This window comes from Indicator indicator, chromosome 10 (genome assembly GCF_027791375.1).
Source record: "Indicator indicator isolate 239-I01 chromosome 10, UM_Iind_1.1, whole genome shotgun sequence".
NCBI classification, from domain to species: Eukaryota; Metazoa; Chordata; class Aves; order Piciformes; family Indicatoridae; genus Indicator; species Indicator indicator.
In genome coordinates, this window is record NC_072019.1 from 12867480 (window position 1) to 12873766 (window position 6287).

The 6287-nt window shown below is 40.6% G+C and overlaps 1 non-coding gene across 1 annotated transcript; it reads left to right on the top strand.

Annotated features, from left to right (window-relative positions):
- Nucleotides 1-2334: 2334 nt before the first annotated feature.
- On the top strand, nt 2335-2421 carry TRNAR-UCU (transfer RNA arginine (anticodon UCU)). The gene is given in 2 exon segments: nt 2335-2371; nt 2386-2421. It is a non-coding gene; the product is annotated as a tRNA-Arg (tRNA).
- The last annotated feature ends 3866 nt before the right edge of the window (nt 2422-6287 follow it).

Here is a 6287-nt window from a genome sequence, read left to right on the forward strand (position 1 = left end):
TCACAAGCTTTGGCTTACTGCTGGCCACAGCCATACAAGCTGACTTCACAGGAATCACAGGGTGTGCTAGTACCAGTGTGCCTTCACTACCTGAGTTACCTTGGTTGTTCATTACACCCAGTATCTCAGCCCTTGATACAATACCTAGTGGATTGTGTATTCTAATCAGCTTATTTTACCTTGATTTGATTAGCTTCCTGGTTCCTCAGATTTTAGGGTGCATTTATTTTCATGTTTTTCTCCATTCTTAGTAATATATATACTTTTAAATTATTAAAAAGCAGAACAAGAGATTCTCACAGCACCATTTTACTGCATAACTTAGGCCATGTCACTATGAACAGCCCTGTCCCTGAGGCCTGGGAGCCAACCTGATGGCAGGTGGCAGAAAGCCATAGTCTTCTGGGCTCAGAATTCAGTTCTGGGGAAGGTTAATGAAAGAATAACCTTATACTCCTGTCTTTCGGGGTTTCTAATTTGCTGTGATGGTTTGAAACTGTCTTTTTAATTTTTCCTTGCAAAGTTCAGAACAGAGAAAGTGAAAGAATGTAAATAAGTCACTATTGGGTGTAAGAAAGCAAAATAACGATTGTTCTAAACACTTCCATTGGATAGATAGAAATGTTTAAGAACTATTACCCAAAACAAAGTAGGCATTCGGCACATTCTGCGTTCGGCAGTGGGGGCAGTTGCTGGGCTGTCTGGCTGCTGTTTCTTCTTCTCTTCTGGCTGAAGATAACACACTGACCTTGGCAGCTAAGTTAACAACTTTCTGCTTAACTAACTCTGCTTCTCTGTCCAGGGGGGTCTGGGGGGGAAGCTCCTGGGAGAGAGAGGCCCCTTTGGGAGGGTCCCCTTGGGGGGAAGCAAAGGGAGATCGGTTGTGCTTTTTCTGTTGATTGTATATATATATGAATGTTGTGAATTTTGTATATTTGTACATATTCATTGCATTTCATTGTAGATTTTAGACTCTGCTTGTAAATACAGCTTTTCATTTGCTTCCAGACTGAGCTAGCCTGGTTATTGTTGGTGGGGGGGGAATTTCAGCTCACACCGACACATTTGCCTATTCTTGATTTTATAAAAATCACATCAAAGACTTGTTTCAGATCCTAATTAGAGCTTTGAAGGGAAAACCTTGTTTTACTAAATCCATTCAGGGTTTTACTGTGATTTTAGAACAGATACAGTTCAGTCATTGTTCCTTTCAACGGATTAGTAATAGACATTCACAGTATTGGAACAATGATTCAAGTATACTGTAATATTTCCACCCACAGTGAAAATATGGTCACGCAATAGAGTATTATTTCTCTGATTTATTTTCTTCTTCCTTCTTTCCATTTACAAGATGGGGGTGGGAATGGGGTGAGGTGGGGGTTGTTATTCCTCCAAAACACTCTAAGGCACTGATTTCCAGGTGTGATTCCCGTATCCCATTTCTCTGCCAACTCAATAAATGGATGCAGTGTCTGACAGAGATTGCAGGGACTAGTCACCTACGTCTTGTTTTCCAAATTTGCACAAAATAGTTTTTTGGGGTTGTTTTGTTTTGGTTTTTTGTCTGGTTTTGCACTAGAAAGCCAGTAAAATGCTGCAATATATGGGATGCCCAGTAAACATAGCTACAGTTTTCTATGTTCCTTTAATGCAGATGCTATTGTTTAAAACAAAACCTCCGATATTTAGACTGCCCCTAAAAATGTACAATGCTGGTAATTATTGAGGTTTAAATCACTTGGTGTAGTAGCCCTGTGTAGCTATAAATGAAAGGATGGCACTTGCCTGAAATGTTCATGTTTACCCCAGAAGTAAAAAAACACATAAATAACTGTAAAATGAGAAGTGTTGTATTTGTTAAAGCAAAACCATCTAATATAATTCATCTTCACCTATGCAAAAACCCCCAATCCTACAAAATCTTACGCAAATTTATGGATGTTTAGAGGAACAATTCCCCCAAACACAAGGATTCATACTGAAAAAGCCCAACTGAATGACGACAAATATTTTGTATTCCCTACTGATTAACTTTAAAAACATTAATCTTTCAGCAGAACTAACAACACAGCTCTACAGTGAGCACCTAACACCTGGGACCCAGCCGTGAGCACCACTCAAGTGGCACGTAGAGGCTGCCTCGATACTCGTTTATACAGCGGTTTATAAGCCTAAACCTATTCATACTGGTTAAACAAAGGAAAAACCGCACAAGCCGCAGGATTCCGGCCCAAGGGTGACACGCGCGTCACCCACGGCCCGCTCAAGGCCCTCCCACAGGGCCGCCGCACGCGCAGCCTCTCTGGGCCGTGCGCAAAAACTCCAACAGGTGGCTCCGTGGCGCAATGGATAGCGCATTGGACTTCTAGAGGGTTTGAAGGGATTCAAAGGTTCCGGGTTCGAGTCCCGGCGGAGTCGTATCTCCCATTTTTCTTTCTTCCCCCGCCCCGTCTTTTCTTTTTTCTTCCCCTTTCCCCATTTTCGGCTAAAACTTTTGTACTCCACTATCCCGTCCCTTACCTCACTGCCGGAGCAATCCGGTCGACCGACCTCTGGCGCTTCCCGGTGGCCGGCTCTGGTCAGAGAGGCTCTCTGAACCCACCTCCCGGCAAGTCCGACGGAGAGCAGAGAAGGCTGGGAACAGGCGGAGACAGCGCCGAGCGTGTCAAGCAACCATCTCCGCTCGACGTAAGATCCTTTCACCTCCAGCGAGGAAGGTGGAGAGGGGAGGACGGACGCGGTCACGCGTGGCCGTCTGCCTCCAGACCAGCGGGAGAAGGGTTCTGCTCCGCGTCCCGCCGACGGCCCCTCTGGCACGGGTACTGTCCACGCGGGGCAAGGGAGCACCCAGGCGCGCGGGCAGCCCCCGCGCTCAGCCCGCCCTCGCCGGCCGGCTCTGCCCCTGGGCGGAAGGCAGCTCACCCTCGCCGGCGGCTCTGCCCCTGGGCGGAAGGCAGCTCACCCTCGCCGGCCGGCTCTGCCCCGCACGCAGCCAGCTCTTTAAAAACTCGTACGAAAGAAAAGCCAGGGCGCAAACCCCTACACAGCAGCAACTGACACATCTGTCAGTACCTACGAACCTGCCTACCCATGCTGTTACGTTTCTAGAACAGTCTTAGTAAAGTATTTTTACTTGAAAAAGGCGGTCTTTGCTGGAGACACTGCGGTGATGGTCTATACTACGTTGCTGGTTATTTTCAAGCAACAAAACACAAAATGCAGTAGACAAAACTGAAGCATCTAACACTTGAATTAATACACATCGTTCGTTCCTAACTTACATATACCTATAGACAGAGAATAAAGAAGCCATTTTAATAATAGCAATTAAAAATACCCTGGGTGGTGAAACACAAGACAACAGCAACAGTAGAAAACCCCCCTTGCTTTTTCTGACAATTTAATAAATTATAAATTAATCTGATTCAGGTGTGACTGCAACCTCAAACTTTTATGTTTAAAGCAATAAAGGAAAAATCCACTTAATTGAAACACGCCAGCAGGGTCATTAACCATCACAACTTTGCAGCACACTGACCTACTCAAGAATGCCATCTAGCTATAAAATGTATTTAACCCTTTACAGAAACATCAAACTTTCCTCAGGATTTGCAGATAATTACCAAAACCTCTCTACATTAACCCCATAAAGAGACTACATTGTGCCAGAAGACATAGGTCTTCCTTGTTCAGTCACTTCTAGCAATGCATTTCAATCCATACTGTTCCTACTTTTTGTATTTAAGGATAGCTTCATAAAATGTGCTTAGTTCCTAATAAAAAAAAAGACAACCTTGCAGGCAGAGGCTTTTATATATACATTTGCGTGCTGCAAGCAATATTTGCATAATCAATATTCTAAAAATGCCGAATTAAGGGCTACAGTCCAAAAGAAAAAGAAAACTGCAGGTTCAAGGAGTAGGGAATTTCCTACAGGTAAGCTAAGGGACAACTCTCATTTATACTGGATGTGTAACAGACTCTAGTATAAACCAAAATGAAAAAGTATCAGGACAATTCCACAAAATATTTGCATGAAGAGGATTTTGAGAAAAATGTTGCACAAACAACACACTATTTCAGTAAACATTAAGAGAATCATAAGGAAAAAAAATCAAATTATAGCAAGCAACATAAATTGGACAGGTGCTGCTTGTTAAAAATTTATGGAGTAATTAAAGCAAGCAACATGAAGGCAAAAAGGCAGTCTAATAATTAGTAATAGTTATTTTATCTGACTTGATTTGATGAATTTCTTTGAGGAGTCAGGCAGTATTGCTCTGGGAGATGTACAGTCTCCATCCTTGCAGGTTTTCAAGACCTGATAATACAAAGTCCTGAACAACCTGGTCTAGCCCTGCTTTGAGCAGGAGGCTGGGCAGAAGCTCTCACAGTCCCTTTCCAGCTCCTTTTATGGCAAGATTCCAAGTCTCAGCAAGAATTACCTAGGTAGGCTCCTGTGACAGAAAGGTCCTTTTAAAAATTAAAGATCAAAAATTCTTTTATCACACGGGAAATAGCAATAAGAAGAAGCCATCTTAAATTCTAAGGAGGCTAAGTTGATTGCAGAGAGAAGATTAAAGACCCCCAAAGAACAAAGGAAGTGTGAACAAAGGAGAGCATGACAGAGGAATGTGAGAACTGCCTTATTTCTTGTTCCTAAATTAACCATGCCTGCTAGTGGCATAAACCAAATCCCTCAATAGCCATGTTATACATGAAGCTACTTCTGTAACTAGCTATGCAGTAGCCTAAGCAACAGACACCAACCTTGTTGCTCCGTAACACTGAAATTCACATTTTGCTTACAAGGTCTTTCATAGTTGTACCTTGTTTTTCCAGAGGTGCACTTGAACATTCTGGGATGCAACAGAATGACAACTACTGTGGTGCCTTGTTTTCACTCCTCAGTGTTCAATGTGAATTTTTTTGTGTTTCTGTATCTCATGCAGAGAATAAGACACCATAATAATTTTTTTTATTGGCTTTTTTATAATTTAGAGATAATCAAGATATTAGCATACACACATTTGTATTAAAATAACATGTTAGCCGAGACTTGGGGATGGGTGTTTCTAGTTTGTATGTGATACTTCACAATGAATTCACTTTACTTAGCACAACATTTAACTCCAGGCTGTCAAGACTTTTTAAGTAATCTAGATTCCCATCTGTCTTGCATAGCAAAACATTATGGTCAACTTCAGAAGAATATAAAAAGACCCAAAGGATGAGAGGAAAATTTCTCTCAAGCTTCAGTTGGTGATCAGTACATACCATAAAGCTCATTTCATTTTAGCTATTACCAGCACAAATAGCTAATCCATAAAAACCCCAACTACTTTTCATTCTCAATAGTACAAAAATGTCATGGTTAAAAACTAGTCAAGAGTTCAAGATCCACAACCTTTAAAATTCAGTGCTCATATGATAAGACAACATCACCGGTCCTCTGATAACCACATCTAAATTTTCTCACCCAATCCACCTAAAATAATGTATTGATAGTATTCTATTATCTGTTTTTTCTGTTACTGAAGTGCAGTAACTGAGTTACTCTACCTGTAGCAGCAATATAGTAATGAGGTCCTTAAAACCCAACCCACAGTGGTTCTGACAATCACAAAAGGGAACTACAGGGGAACTAAACTGATGCCATCTCTGGTTATGTTATCACAGCCAAGCTTTTTTTCCCTCAAAAACTATTCCAAATCAGCTACCGAACCTGTACACTACATCCTAGATAACAGACTCCACTGCCAATTTACTTTCAGAAATATTTGACAATTATTAAAAAAATTATGGAAAAAAATATTAAAAGAACTACCTACCTGAATGTTAAAACTTTATATATAAAAATACATCTTTGTATTATTAAACAATGTGTTTTATACCTCATTTATTGTTTTATATTTAATTATAAATTGTATATATTATTGATAATGTAAATATTATATATAAATGTATGTATATATACTGAATTCCAGGACATTCTCATTCCTGTAATGAGTCAGCATTGAAATAAACTCTTCACAAGCAAAGTATTTCTCAATACCTTCCATTACAGAATTGGCCAGCAGCACCTCTGACTAGATGTGGGAAAAATTGTTCTGACAAATAATGGGTGCCATGGTAAATTAAACAGATAACTTGAAACTGAATTTACTAATTCATTGGTGTAAAGACTGAATCCTGAAAGGACCATAATCCACAAAGGTGGATTTTGTGCTTAGATTTAACAATATGCTTTCATATCATTATCTTTTTCCATGACCATGAATTTA